The 16,294-nt window shown below is 46.8% G+C and overlaps 1 long non-coding RNA gene across 1 annotated transcript; it reads right to left on the reverse strand.

The window, feature by feature from the left end:
- Positions 1 to 1,507: 1,507 nt before the first annotated feature.
- Positions 1,508 to 11,266, reverse strand: LOC142923456 (uncharacterized). The gene is made up of 2 exons (XR_012940771.1): positions 8,240 to 11,266; positions 1,508 to 8,118 (listed from the first exon to the last, which is right to left on the reverse strand). It is a non-coding gene; the product is annotated as an uncharacterized LOC142923456 (long non-coding RNA).
- Between the last annotated feature and the right edge of the window lie 5,028 nt (positions 11,267 to 16,294).

Here is a 16,294-nt window from a genome sequence, read left to right on the forward strand (position 1 = left end):
CTGCGCGATGACGCTCGTGCTGGTTCGCCGATAGCAGTTTCTCTCCGCTGCTGGATGAGCTGCATCGGCACGCTCCCTCTCTCTGGGTGGAGAACTCGAACGTGCTCGTTGCTGGTTTGCTGAAAGCAGGTTTTTCTCCACTTCTGGATGACTCAAGTCGCACGTGCTCTTGCTCTGGTTTGCAGAAGCTCTTGCTTGGTGCGTCGGTCACTCTGCAGCTGGACTCAATGTAAAATAAACTTTCAACAATACTCTTTTTTTCAGCTCTTTTAAAATCACACTCGGTGGCGCCTCACTACCTTGCGAGTCTTGCCAACGTCAGTGGGTAGCGACGGGGCCACTTAGGCCTCTGTTCGCCGCCCCCTGCTCTGCAGCTCGCCGGCTGGCGACCTGTTCCTCTCGTTCCCGATTTGAACTGCTCCTGAGCCGACTCACTGGTCGAACTCTCTCGCGTTCCGACCTCCTCCGAGTCGAACTCCCCGAGTTCCGACCCCCCTGGTCGAACTCCCCGAGTTCCGACCCCCCTGGTCGAACTCTTCCGAGTTGCTCCTCCGAGTCGAACTGTCTCCCGAGAGTCGACCCCCCCCGGTCGAACTCTGGTGAGCCGACCCCCCCCCCCCCACCCCGGTCGAACTCTGGTGAGCCGACCCCCTCCGTCGAACTGAGGTTTCAATGCTCAGGATCCTCTTTTTATGCCCAAAAATCCCTTCACTCGGATCCTGCCCACAAGGCGGGGTTTCTTTCGATTTTTGCTGTGTCAGGATTTGTCCGTATGTATCTGCGTCCGTGTGTGTCTGTACGTGTGTCAGTGTGTCATTGTGTGCATCACCCACGGTATATTCCGTTGTCATACTCCTACCATAAAACCCACAAGTAAAACAATCAAATGTTATAAATTGTCTCGAAGGCGCCTCTGTCTGGGTGCACAACCTGGAGGGAGGGGCGATATTCCCTCCGACTTTCACCGACGCACAAAGAAATGGTTAAACAGTTTTAAGTTAACATTTCATTTCATCAGCGTTCTAAAGTTATGATTCTGTATTAATCCAAGGTCTGGGTCGGCTTCCCGTTGTGGTGTTTGACTCGTGTTTCCTCGAGCGTATACACACTCCTACCCCGCGCTGTGGGGATACAAAGACGGCCGGGATCTCCCTTTCTCTCCGACCTTGGGTTTAACATCGCCCTTTGCTTACGTTGCAGTTTTGCTGTGCGCTTGCATTTCTTTTCCTCTCTACTCTTGCTTTAACCCTGCTTATTATTTGCGTATGGGTGGATTAGAGCATTCATGTTGACTTAGAAAAACCTGATTGTTATAGGCTTCGGGTCAAGTCGTATAGAAATTATTAAAATGTAAATACATTTCATATTAAATTAATAGACGGGTGATGGTTACATTGACATAGCTTGTGGCAGGGTTCAATTGAAGTGGGTGTGAAGATAAATAACTTTAGCCTACCGTGTCGTTAAATTCCGACTTTAAGTTACTTTAATAGTAATACAGAACCAATTAGCTTTTTTGACTTAACTAGATCTAGGCTAACGCAACCTCCCAGTGACCCTGGCTTTGTGTTTATGTCAGCCCCTTGCAATCCGCTGTGCTCTGCTCTCTATCTGCTCCCTCCGACCCTGGGAGGGCTCTGAACGTCAAAATCGTGTTAGTGGGTCAAGGTAAATATGACCTCCACATGCCATGCCGAGGCCTGGTTTGGTGTTTTTATTCATGGTTAAAATAATAACAATAGAAATATGTATCTATATGTATCAAAAATTACTTGTTAATATTAAGATGGAAAGGGGGGCATATACAACAGTCGCCTGCTTCATGTATCTATTTACGAACGTTCGATTTTACAAAATGTCACGTTCATGCAATTGACAAATTATGGACACCTTTAGATGAACAAAATCGAATTTCCGCGTGAACGAAACACCATATGGCACGCGCCAGATCAAACGAGAAGCACCGTGGAGGCTGCATCACCCGTCCACTACAGCGTCACGGTGTCCCTGCAGGGCAACAGCAAAGCCTCCACATCACCTCCAGTCAATTCAACATGCACATCTTTTGGTGAATACCCTGCAAAGGTAAAAAAATTCCTTACAGGTACTTTTGCATTGTGAAAAGTGATAGGTGTATATTTTTAGATAAGGAGTGGAGTTGATATGTCCGAAACGCATCCCGATTTTTTTTGCATTAAATTAATGGGAAAATTCATTTGATATTTAGTTTTGCGCGTTTTATAAAGAAAGCATCGCTTTCGTAAATGGAGGAACATCAGTGAGTGTCCCTGTTGGTGAGCGTGACGCTAGCAATGATGGTCGAGTCAGAGGCGCGAATGTGGCCCAGGGCAGACACGCGGACGTGCGGGCGTGACAGTGGGGAACAACGGGGTCATGATTCCAGTCGTATGAGCACAGGGCTCGTTTCAAGTTTAATTTATTATTGGTATATCCCTGTGAGCCATGCGGCTCTTGAGTCGGGTGCAACCACAAACAATATGAACAGAGAACATCTTAAAGCGACGACACGCAACAGAAACATCCTGGATAAAACAGCAAATCTTCCAGAAAAGAAAACGGTATTACAACGCTGTGTGCAAAAATCTCAGTGTAATGCAAGTCAAAGAATAACAACCATAAGACAATTTAGATTTAAGTTATCAGGCCAACTCCGCACTTCCACAAGAAACATGGCTTAAACCATGTTTTCGAAATCAAAATAAAGCTATAAGAACAATGTAAGAACAGTAATCATAGGAACTGTGATTCAAATTTAACAAAACACATTGCAGCGGAGGGAGCTGGTAGGAACGTTGGGTTGCTCGGTCAATGGCCAGGGTCAACGGCGGCGTGGTGTATTCCACAAATATGCCCGACTATGAGGGCAGGCACAAGTCGGCGTGAGTAGGTTAAACGTTGAGTTTTATAAGGGCACCACGGGGTGACCAGCCCCTCCCCACCCAGCCCCTCCCATTTTTGTATGCACGACGGACGGTCACAATGATCCCCTGTGGGCTGGTGTCACCAGGAGGTTCCTACCAGTATTAACGATATACATTTCAGTTTATTTATTTATTTGGTATAGCCCTGTGAGCCATTTGGCTCTTGAAATCGGGAGCAACCGCAACAAACAAAAAACAAGAAAAAACGAACAAGAAAACATCTTGAAGTGACTGTGCAAACAGAAAATCCAGGAAAAAACAGCAAAATATTCTTGAAAAAGCACCGTACACCAACGCTGTGTGCAAAAATCCCAGTGGGATGCAAGTCAAACAACAACAAGAAACTTAGATTAAGGCCACCATTCTAACTCCGTACTACAAACATGTCCAAACCAAAAAACGTTTTCGAAATAACCAAAAATGAAGCCATAATTGCAATGTAACAGTGATCATAGGGACTGACCGAATTTTTAACAATAAACTACATGAATAACTTGAAACACCAAACCCTAGAGCCACAGCTGGCTGAATGAGTTACTCCACAACAGAAGCATCAGTCGGAGTATCTATTTTTTCAATGCACCTTTAAGATCAGCACGCTAAATCAAAATACAGATAATACTTTGCAGTAGTCATCTGGAGCGAAACATTTTATTTTACGCTAATGAATAGCAGTAGCAGCTAGGGGTGTACAACTCCTCTAGAGCAGTGTTGAGAGAAGATCTCATTGGTAGCGATTCAAGTTGCAGTTTATTGGCAATAGCATTCCAGAACCTGGGGGCATCAATAGCAAAGGCCCTTCCTCCAGTTTTTGTACGGCAATAGGGAATGTGAAGCTGGTAAATGAGCGAAGACCTGAGGTCAAATTTGTTCTTTGAAACAGAGACGAGATCCAGTAGGTAGTCTGCGGAATTTTCTGTAAGTACATCGTGAATAAATAAGATCTGTTGCACAAGCCGTCGAACATTAAGAGATGTTAAGTTTGACCCAATGTAGAGAGATCAGTGGCGAGTCCTCTATGGGCAGTGCAATGTAAATCTTAAGGCCGAGTGATAGATGGAATCAAGCTTCAGTACTTGGGGCTGATTTTTACACGATGTCACAGTAATCAAGTAGATGCAGTATGGTAGATTTTATCAATGCAAAACGGAACATTGGGGGAGAAGCAGGGCTTGTGTCGATACAGAAAACCAATTTATATTTTCGTCTTTTTACCAATATAATCAATGCGATCTTCAAAATTCACTTTTGAATCCAGGATGACCAAGATACTTATAGATCTTGACTTGCTCTATTTGATAATTATTTAAGGACTGTAATTGGGGAAAAATAACTTCCAGCTTTAGTCAAGGTGAGAAGCATAGCACCTTGGTTTTGGAAGTATTCAGGACTAGTTTAAGAGCAACTAGCTGATGTTGTAGTTTGTTGAAATCACCCTGTAGCTTAGCAATCAAGTCATCCGGAGAGCGGCCAGCAGTAATTAGTATCGTGTAATTTGCAAAAAGATTTACCCTGGAATGATCCAGGTCAGTGCCCAAGTCATTGACATGAAGAGAGAACAAAAGGGGGCCAAGGATGGAACCCTGTGGAACCCCTTTTGTTATCTTAACGCCGATTGACCTCCAACCATCTGTGAATACAGTTTGGGTAAGAGAAGAGGTAATTTGTACCCATTTTACTGCGTTTTCGGAAAAACAGAGGCAACTTAGTTTACTTAGCAGGGTGTTGTGGTCTACTGTATCAAAAGCTTTGGACAGGTCAAGAAAAAGACAGGCACATTACTGCTTAGTATCAAGGCTACTGTAAATGTGATTCAGAGAGTCTAATGGAGCAGATGTGGTGCTGTATTTTTTTCAGAACCCAGATTGTTTTAGATGTAGTAGATTGTTGGTGGACAGGAAACTGATAATTTGGTAGTTCAATAATTTTTCAAAAATTTTCATGAACGGGGACAAAATTGAGATAGGTCGGTAGTTATTTGGATCACCTTTAGGGCCCTCTTTGTGAAGTGGACGGACATAGGAATGTTTCCATTCTAGAGCAACTGATGCTTATATGATGGACAGGTTGAAAATATGGGCTATAGGTTTGTATATTAGGTGACCAACAGTTAGTAGAGCAAAGATGGGAATACTATCTGCTCCGGTAGAGGAAGACTCTGAGGTAGGACAGTTGTTTCAGAACAATATTTTCGTGGATTTGCTGGAAACTAAAGTCGTTTAATATTTGGACAGGGGTGTATGAATTTGCATGAGCAGAAGTGACTCCCAATACATTATCAAAAAGATTACCAGCTTCAGAAAAATGAAGGTTAAAAAATTGTCAACTATTTTTTTGGGATCTGAAAAATATTCCCCATTTCCGTTAAGCTCAACGGGCAGATTATCTGTATTGGATGCCTTTTCGATACATTTGATTGTTTTCCAGAAAATCCTGGCATTTCCATGTGATTCCAGGAGGAAAAATAGGCATTTTTTTGACGCATCTATTCCTTAAAATCCTGTATTCTAGCCAGTTATTGACCAAAGTACTTTTCTGAGCACATGTCCAAGCCTTGTCCCTAGTTTTCATGAGCTTTGTAATCAAAGGATCAAACCATGGTGGGTGGTTGCCTTTAGTTTTAAATCTAACCAACGAAGCATGTTTGTTAAGAATTTGGAGAAACGTGTACCTGAAGGTCTCCCAAGCCGTGGTTAGGTTGGGGATATCACAGACCTTGTCAATATCCGAGTGAAGCACATCATTAGTAAATGCCCGAGTGCTGAAGTGTCCGAGTGCTTCGGGTCTGGCTGATGATCTCACCCCAAAAATGGAGCGATCACCAAGGTTTTTACCCAGAACACCAGTCAGTGTGAAATTGTGAGGGGCATTTGTCAATAGGACGTCAAGCAGAGATGACTGTACCAGATTTTTTAGGTTGGGTCTTGTGGGGACATTTATTAATTTAAACAGGTTAAATTCATCTGCAAAATGTGGCCACGGCCAGCGGGTTTAGCAAATTCCAATTTAGATCACCCACTAAAACTATTTCACCTTTTGGGAGGCCTCCAAAAAGCTCTGCAGATGCAGCTTCAACATCCTTCCCACTAGGCGGTCTATATCAGGACACTACCAATATATGTTATTTGGGAGAGTTAATCTGAGAGCCAGACCTTCACAGCAACATTTTTTAAACAAGGAGTGAGCTGGTGAACATGCAATAGTATTACGATACTATAACATGTACGACCAAAGTTGCAGCCATAGCTGGCAGCATGACACTCCCAGTGTATGATGTGTGCGAGTCAGTGGTAGTGTGAGCGAGTGTATGATGAGTGAATGGGTCTGTGGTTGCGCGAGTCATTGATGTGCGAGTGAGTCGGTGCAAGATGAGCGAGTTTATCACGGCATCCTTTCCGCTACCACGGCCTTCTCCACGCCATCACGGCCTCCATGACGTGGCGAGTGAGCACTCGAGTCAAGAAGTGCCGAAAATAAATGTCATTATACTCTTGGTAGGTAAGAGGCCAATGTTCAGTATAACCCTCCACCAACCGACAGAGCCAATCACTTCAAGTCGTCACTTGGAAAAACATGCCAATTGATTTGGCACTTCAGCAATAGCCGAAATGTTAAGAGAGCAAAATTTCCAATCTCATATTCGACGTTTCGCTGCAGATACCATTGTCGGCGTTAACAGAACAATAAAATTCACGACGTTTCGACTGCAACACAACAATCATCAGGTGTGAAAACCACGTGACTTTACCGAAAGAACCAAGAATATAGCAATACTACTGTTAAACTTTTTTTGGTACACTGTATTCAATTGACACCTTTTATTGCCTCCATACGCAATAATATAATCGTGATTGAGCGAACCAGTGAGTGTTGTTGAGACCTGTAGTGTGGTGGTTGAACACAGCTTAAAATGTTAATACAGGTTTTAGGATTAGATCCCATAAGTATAGATGCGTCGCAACCCTCCACCACCCGACAGCCAGTAAAGTATGTCACGTAAACAACGTGCCAAATAGTTAATTAAAATACAATATATTGCCAACAGCCTACTGTAGCCAGCACCTATGAAGGCTGGTACGATACACAATGGGGTGTGTGGCCAGCACCATGCTTGGCCGCCTTTATCTCCCCAGTGGCGTTGTTTACACATTGTAATTGATACTCATTCGAGGTTGAGTTAATCTAGGGGAGGCCCAGGACCGACTCAGATAATTGTCACTGGTGTTGGACAATCGAACCCTGGTCGCCATGTTCATTAGTGTGTTAACCGCTGCGCCACCGCTCCCCACACTAGGTTTGATGCCCTATAAAAATTTGCCCACGAACTGCTCTATTTGAAGGGGTTAGAAGAACCTCACTCCCAGCGATTTTCTGGTCGAGCCGTGACCGCAGCTCAATGGTATGAGCATCTGTGCACCCAGGGGAACCCTAACAGTTTCACACACCATGGCCTGAACCACAGTGTTAGCGATACACCATCCAGTAGGGGACTCCAAAAATCTCAACCGATGCCCCGACGGTAACTCCACACAACCCTGGTCAATTAAAATCCAGAGGGGCATCCTCTTCCAAAAATCCTTCCACAATAAACAAGGCACCGCTAACGAACTTGAAACCAACACCAGGCCCGTCCTTTCAATATCGCCAGTCCGTATAGATGCCTTGATTTAGCCCATAATGCCTAAACTCGCACCATTAGCGGCAACAGATTATCTACCAGACCCAGGCAACCCACATCTATGGCAGAGTCCTAAAAATAAACTCTGAACCCATGGTGGCGGATGCCCCCGTATCTATGAGCATTCGCACCTCAACAGCCTGCACAAATCCACATACTGTGGATGATCCCGCTGCCATGACACAGTGTGCCAGTGCGGTCCATTGCCAACCAACATGCACCACCTTCATACCCCGTATTCCTATGAGGGGCGATGGCGTGTGCACCTGACACTGACTGCAATGGGATGCATGAGGTGGCTGTGTCGGCTGGGTGTGTGACCTATTGCAACCTGCCTTTGGACCCAGAGGAGCGGAGGCGGCCCCAAATCAGCACGGCAGCCCCTGGAGATGTGTCCCGGTAGGCCACAACTGAAAGAGGTAATGGGGACCCCCCCCCCCCCCCGCCGCTTGTCCCATCGTCGTCCCACTCGGAATGTCCTCCGCAGGCTCCAACCACCTGACGCGCACACCCAGGGAGACGCTCGGAGCGCCTGGTTGCCCTTTTCTCCCGGAAATACAGCCCCTGCCGTCACCCCAGCACGTCGCAGGTTATAGTGGGCCTGGATGCAATGGGCTACCTGAATCGAGGACAGGTCATCCTCCTCTGTGGCCGGCAAACAAACGTTAATTTCCTGAGCCAGCGTCAACATTTTCTCAAGCACCAGAGAATCCAGTCCTGCCTGCTCCATCTTTGGGTACGCATCCTTGGCCAGCGACAGCAGTGCGCTGCAGAAAGCGCGGGGTGTCTCTGTCTCCCCCCAACTCTGTATTACGAATGTCTGCCGCGTTGGACGGCAGTTCAAAAATTGCCGCCAACTGGGAGTACGCTTGACGCAGCTTCGTTCTGTCCACCTCCGGAATGTAAAAAAACGCCGCCAAGGCTGTTATCCAGTGTGGTGGGAAGAATAAGTAGCGCCTCCGCATCGGACCACCCTGCGAGCTCGCAAGTGGTGGAGAACCGCCGCTGGAAGGCCGCCCAAGCACCCCCCGCAGCCGAAAATTAATTGAGAAGCGGCAGCCGCTGCGCTAGGGAAGGTGCCCCCGGATGAGCTGTCGGCGGCAGGTTAAAGGGACCCAATTCCTGCCCTCGGTCGGCAGTGATGGTGGAGTTGCCCGCTCGCCACCCCCGAGCCACAGCCCCTTCCTTCGGCTGTTCCCTGCCCAGCTGCCCCACCAGGGTCGACACTGTGGAAAGCAGCCCCACGATGTGCTTGCCGATTGCCTGCAGCCCCCCTTCAGCCGGCGGCGGCGCAGAGCCGTCGCCCTTTGCTCGCTGCCCCGCCGGGATCACCACTCCGGGGCCCCCCACAAGGGGTCCCGGTTGCCAGCCCTGCCCGGGAATCCTCCTTGCCCGAGGGTATGCGGGTGAGAGCCTTCCTCTTCACGTGTTTCAGCATAGTCTATTTCCCCCTCAAGGATTCGAAGAAAAAAAATTCATAACAACCCTAAAATATAAATAAAAAATTCGTTAACACGTCTGACACCAAATGTTGTGTTCTAGTTCACAGACACTAATAGGAAGTACTCTATCTCTTTCATTCCGGCCTTCAGAGCCTTAGGGGATAACCACACACCGGGTCGGGACAGCCAACATGCTGCCAAACCCACAGCTTGAAGAGGGTGACGATCACAATTACGACAAATTCCATTCCAGATCGCAGCTGCCCCGACTGTGAGTTGGAGCTCGCCTTATATCCTGAAAAGCGTGGCCAGGCTCCACCCTCGGCGCTGCACCCCTCTGGATCCTTCAGATGGCTTCATGCTTTGCCCACAGCTGCAACTGGTAGAACGGGCTGATAGTCCTAATGCCATTGTCTACCAATCTCCCAGCGGCACGCGCTCCAGTGACTCATTCCACGTCACCACACAAGTGTGTGAGCATTAGCTGGTAATTAAATCAGTATCCATCGAGCAGTGGATTAAACATGTCCGATGATGATGATGAAGAATTTAAACTGAAAGCATACACTTATATTTTATTAACGAAGAGCGTACAGACATTAAATGGCTCAATCGTGGCATGATTCCTCAATCTTCCACCTATCTAATTATGGTGACATAATTGACGTGAATAATTTCACACATTAAACTCATATTACACACGTGTATATATTCTGCGCGAAGATGACTGAACAAAATATAATATATAATGCCAACCAACCGAATATATGTTTCGTGTAGTTAACTGGTTCACGGTGGGTGTCCGTCCATTACATGTGTAGTGACATATAATGGGTCACTACGGCACCTAGTGCCATCTACCGACAGAGAGAAGAATAGTGGGTATAGTAGCCCTCTGCCAGCAGAGTATATGTCATGGTAGACGTCTCTGGGGCTGGCAGAGTAGGGGGCAGTTGAGGATGTAGCAGCCCGATTGGCCGCAGGGGCACGTGATGGCATGTAGGCCAAAGGTGACAGAGGGGACACGTGTTGTAGGACCCAGTACCTTCTAGTGAGTTCCAGAAGGGGGCGTGGCCGAGGGCAGAGCCAGGCAGGGGACACGTGGAAGGCGATCCAGAACCTTCTAGTAAGTTCTGGATGAAATCGTGTCCGAGGGCGGAGCGGGGCCACGCTGAGGGGTATGAAAGGGGGGTCCCGGGGCTGCATCAGGGCTGTTTGCTGCAATAGAACCCGCCTTGCTACGTCTTCTCTTCGGTCTTCATGCTCAGCAACTTGGGTCAGGCAGTGTGCCGACTGACCTGACGCGTTTGTGTCGTTACCCCATTGTGGTCATAGAATAAATGTGTTGCCTCCTGAATCAGTGTGTCTTTCAAGTGAGCCCACTACACGTGCACTGTACTTAAATACATACGAAAAATACTTAGAAATTATAACTAAGCTCGTCTGAATTATACGTGAGGCTAACAAGATAAATACATTGTAAATTGAGAACGCCGCAATTAAAAAAAATTACATAATACTAGCAAACTTAGTCACGTATTATTGATGTAATAGACTTGGAGTGAGTTCAACTGAGTCGCAGACATAGACTTGGAGGCAACACATTTATTTAACTCCAACACACGGGATAACTACCCCTTAACAGAATAACAACCTATGGTGGTGACCACCAGGCTAACTACACTAATTACAACATAACGAGCTACTACGGAACGGGACCACAGCTCGGGTCCAGGTCCACGTATTGAAGACTCATTGAACGGAGAATGGAGAACGTAGAACATAGACAAAGGTTTATTCAAGGATGAACAACAACGCCGGTCCCTCTGGGGACCCGGATTATATTCTCTGCGGCGTGGCTGGCTCTGCACTTGGCCATGACCACCTTCCAAAATCCTCGGGAAGGATCTGGATGCTAACCACGTGACCACACCTAGCCACCACTTGGGCCCCTTTGTAGACTTAACTGGTCACATGTCCTCTCGGGTCAACCAGAGTGCCATGCCCTCTAGTAACCTCATTCCTATGGTCAGCACTCCCACACCCTGTCTTGTAGGGTTGGCACTGCACGCCAAGCATGGTGCCATCTAGCGCTATCCATCAGCGCTCACCGGGCCCCTCTAAGGCCAGTACTAGACCCACACTTTTGTGGTATCCGTGATGTGGTTACACCACACACAGTGCCTCTCTAGGGCCGGCACTGGACAGTGACTTTCCGCGATGTCACTACATAACCCCCCCCCCCCCCCTTTGTAGCACTCAGCAGTCCCGGCTGTCAACTCCCCCTTCAACAAAAGAACAAAACGAACAACCCCTTAGTGTGCCGCAACAAACAAATACCCCAACCCATCTATACAACATATACACTATATACAGAATATACAGTAACTAATGGGGGAAGAGGATGGAAGTACATAACAACAATAGGCAAAAAAAGGAAGAGAGAATAGGGAAGAGAGAGAGAGAGAAAACAAAACGCAGTAACACACAAAACCTTTGGACCCCCTTCAGCACCAGCATCTCCCACACTCACCGTGTAACAACACCCGCAAGCATAATGAAGGCCAGGTTCAGCCAATAACCAATACAAGTGCCGAGCGGCTGATGTCAAATTTTTGGAGCAGATGACACTTCTTCGGCTTAAATTTGAGGTTCGCCGCACGCATTTTAAGAATGACAGCACGTAACTGTTCCAGATGTTCTTCAAACGTACAGCTAAAAACGATAACATCATCGAGACATATCAAGCACGATACCCACTGCAGGCCAGCTAGAACCAGTTCTATCAATCGCTGGAACATAGCCAGCGCGGAATGAAGACCCATCGGAAGCCGATTAATTTCAAATAAGACTTGTGGTGTATGAAAGGCTGTCTTGGGCTTAGAGGACTCATCTAGTGGCAACTCCAAAAATCAGGATAGGAAGTCAAGAGTCGAAAAATAATGTGCTCCTGCGAGAGCATCCAGGGAATCGTCCATCCAAGGAAGAGGGTATGTGTCAGCCACAGATATCTTAAGCTTCTGGAAGTCAACACAGAAGTGCAAACTACAATCCTGCTTTTTAACAAGTACAATCAGGACTCCCCACGGGCTGGTGGACAGCGAGATAATATTGGCGGCCAACATTTCCTCAACTGCCAGCCGTACGTGTTCTTTTTCCATAGGGCTCAACCGATAGGGGTTCTGCCGGATGGGAGTGGCGTCGCCCGTATCGATGTGGTGACTCAAAAGCGTAGTGCGGCTGATGTCAAATTTGCCCTTGCTAAATACATCGGAAAATTCATGCAAAAGCGCCCTCAACTCCCACCTCTGGGACTCAGAAAAATCAGAATTTTCGGAACAAAATGTATCCATCAGAAACCTGTTGCGGCTTCGTATTTGAAACGGCCCCCTTACCGCTATCGATGTTTCCCTCATGAAGCGCGGGTGATGTGTAGGCTAGCACGGTGCCCTCCTGAATGACAGACGTGTCCAACCCTGCATTCAGGACTTGAATGAACGGTTCCTGGTCATTGGATAACCAGAGTCTGGGCGCCTACCAACGTCAACTTCCGAATGGCTTTGTTTGAGGGTCCTAGGAGAATTCCTCCCGCAGTCGCCTCCTGGTCTAGCGGCTTGCGCAATCATAAAGGAACGAACATTTTCACACCGGGGGGAATCTTTACGGTCTTACTCGCAAGCGCTTGCACAGTAGTGTGGCCATGCACATTCGAGTGGAAGAAAGCGAAAAGGCCATTTGACGGCCCGATGGCAACTCAAGGCAACCTTGATCGATCAAAATTATTAGGGGCATCTTCCTCAAGATGTCAGTCTCGAGCAAGCAAAGCACGGCCAAGGACGTTGATACATGAACTGGTCCCGTCATTTTCTGGGTTGGAATCATTCTCAGGTGGTGCAATATATTTGGGAGGGTCAACATTGTAATCAAGTGCACCCTGTTAGGAAGAGACAATGGGATATGATTCCACACTGCCAGGGAAGTTTGGATCTATTGGGGTAGATGGGAGAAGTTCACCTTAAAAAGCTCACTCAGCCGACTCGGAATAATGACTCCGAGATATTTAATCCTCTGAAGGCACCATTTTAAGGGGCAGAATTTAATTGGGAGGCCTTGAGAGTCTGGAAGATGGTAATTAGTTATGATTTGTTTACATTTAGCTTATATCCTGCCATTTCTCCATATTCCTTAATCTCCTTCAGGAGGGCCGGGATTGAGGTTACAGGCTCGGTGATGGTTAATATTATATTGTCTGCATAGAGATGTATTTGATTTACTCAATCCCCACAGGACAGCACTTTGATCTCTATGCTTTTTCTAATCTTCTCAGCCAGTGCCTCTATGGATAGCATGCTCAGGAGGGAGAATTCCATGCGTGAGTGTGAACCTTCTTGAAATGATTCCGTTGGTGGAGACCGTTGTGCAGGGGTGGCGAGTACAATATATGGCACCAATTGACGAATCGGGTCAGTATCCCTATTTCTTCCATTGTACTGAACAGGAACTTCTATTTTGTATTTTGTGGTGTGTTGTATATATAGGCCTTTTTTCCAAATATTGATATTAAGAATAATTCTGCCAATATTTGTTTTTTTATAATAATAGATCGGGGTGTCGCTTGGGGCAAAAAGGGGGCGACACAAACACCCTCCCCTCAAACAGCAGCTGCCTCCCACAAGCTACACCAGGCAAGGAAGTAGCCATAAAATGTAATAAATAAATAAAAACCGGTGCAAAAGGGGGAGAGGGGGGGTTGCTAATGATATTCTGGGGAAATCTCTACACGGCTTCAAAGACCGCCACAAAGCACGTACAAACAATAGGCGCCACAATTCTTCCCGGGCGGCGAGAACCGAACGGACAACTTTTTTTGTAGTTTATTTTAGTTAACGGTAAAGTTTGAAACTTCGCGACGAGAATAAATCTACATCATAGACTACCAACACACTCACTCAGATTACGAACCAGACAAAGGTCGAGAATAGTGGCTTTTATTTATTACTTACCTTATTTTAATTTTATTCACCATATATATTGTTTTTTATTGTATCTTTCTATCTATGTGACTTTACCTAAAGAACCAAGGAATATGAGTTCTGGCAATCACGAAAGCTTAAGTCAAAACTTAGTTATATCTCCAACCTCAGGATATTAAAATATAACTCGAGAATAAGAAGCACAGATCCCTGGTGACATGGACAAAGAACAAAGCTTAATAAAGCCATCAGAATACCTGAGGTAACAACTATGGTAGATCACAAATCTTGGTTAAACATAAACCAATTAATAATTATAAAGTATTAGACCGAGGGTCATCCAGAAGAAATACAATGCGAAACAGGTCAATCACACACGACCAAGATAATATGTATTCCATAGAATCAGAGCCTCCCATCCACCTTTGTCTTCCAGAAGGACGTGGTAGCAATAAATCACACATGCAGGGAGGGCGCCTCCCCTTGAGATATCAAACACCACGAAGAAATTCTAAACCAGGCGTACTGTAAACACTGCTCAAAATATACCTTGAGTCACTTAAAGAGTCAACACCGCAAAAAGGGATACACACTAAGATAAGGGGTGGAAAATAATGTTTCTTTTTCTCTCAACTCACAACCCACAAGAGTGAACAGAACACATGGTAACGGGAGGTCACACTTCAAGAGACGGCGCCCCTCTTTGTGAGAGACAAGAAAATGTAACACCTCCAACGGCGAGGGAAGAGGGGGGGAGAACGCAACCGGGCAAAAGGAACCCCTCCCTCTTCCAGATTAATCATTGCAGAAGTTGGAAAACTAGAAAAACACACTTAGGCACAATTGAAAGCATCTGTTTCCACAGTTGGCGAGATGGCTTGAGGAGGGGGACAGGAACCAGGCCTTGATGAGACTTAACAGATTGCTTAATAAATCAGAACACACACACACAACGTACAACGGACAAACAACTGCTCCCACAAGCTGAGAGTGAAATCAAAGGAATTCCGGTCATTTGTGAGAAGGCAAGCCAAGGGGAGAGAATTTTAGATATAAGCAGGGACACAACACACACACAATTCAGTCCTGTAAGTGGCAGGCTCCGGGAATCTTCCCCCGATAGGGAGCTGCATCGGCAGAAGCCACGAGTCTCCGAAGTCAACGGAAATTGAGTCTTGCTGCGGCAAGCTCCGGGGGTGGGCCCCACAATCGACACAGGATGGCGAGGCTTGCAGAGTAGCGATGTGTCACCGATTACGAGTTCGGCGCTGACAGACAAAGTATCGCTGAAAGTTGTATTCTACATTGAATGCCAGCTCCCACTAGCAGCTGCAGCAAGAGAGAAAGAGTGACGAGCAACGACAAGCAATCAACCTGGAGAAAGGGCGGAAAAGCGCCAAGCATCGACTAAGCGAGCACCGCACAGGACCAGCAGCAGTAGCCGAACTGTGAGCGCAATCGTGCACCGCCAGAGAGCACGGAGCAGGAGAGAGAGTGCGCAACCAGCGCAGCCGAGCACGAGTGCCGGCCCCGGCGACCTGCCGACGAGCCGCGAGCGCAACCGGGCACCTTCAAAGACAAGCGTCATGCCGACTCAGCTCATCCAGCAGAAGACAGGCCTGCAGCATCGCCAAGAGAGAGCGAGGGCGCCGTGTGTATGACACGCCCACACACACACGACTCATCGCTCAGCAGGGAACCAACTAATTTTTGCTACAAGAAACGCCCCTCCTTGGCGTCTACTTAACACAAAGAGTTGAGCAAGGAGACAATACACCAACGCACACATAACGCACATATCGGAACTAGAATAAGATTACTCCAAAGTTCTCCAACCATGGAAAAACAACCCCCTGAGAAGCCGATCAAAACCATCACGTTACCATACATAGCAGGTGTTACCAAAAAGATTTCCAAAATCCTAAACAAACACAAGATCCAGGTCCGATTCAATACAGTACACAAAATCCGTGATCTAATCCCATCTGTGAAGGATGTCATTCCTGAGATGCAATATCCTGGAGTCTACAAACTGAGTTGTACCTGCAGGAGCAGTTACATTGGGAAAACGAAACGACATGTCTCGGACCGTGTTTGAGAGCACAAGGCAGAACCAATACCTCTGCCGTGACTGACCATTGTTATAACGCTGTGAGCTCGCATGCTATTGTTTTTTCCGAGACCAAGGTACTCTGCAAACCTTCGGGCTAACTATCAAAGGTTTATTCATGAAGCCATTCAGATATATAAACATAGACA

The sequence above is a fragment of the Petromyzon marinus genome, unplaced genomic scaffold (assembly GCF_048934315.1).
Source record: "Petromyzon marinus isolate PM22_M1 ecotype Great Lakes invasive population unplaced genomic scaffold, UKy_Petmar_22M1.pri1.0 PM_Scaffold_53, whole genome shotgun sequence".
Lineage (NCBI taxonomy): Eukaryota > Metazoa > Chordata > Hyperoartia > Petromyzontiformes > Petromyzontidae > Petromyzon > Petromyzon marinus.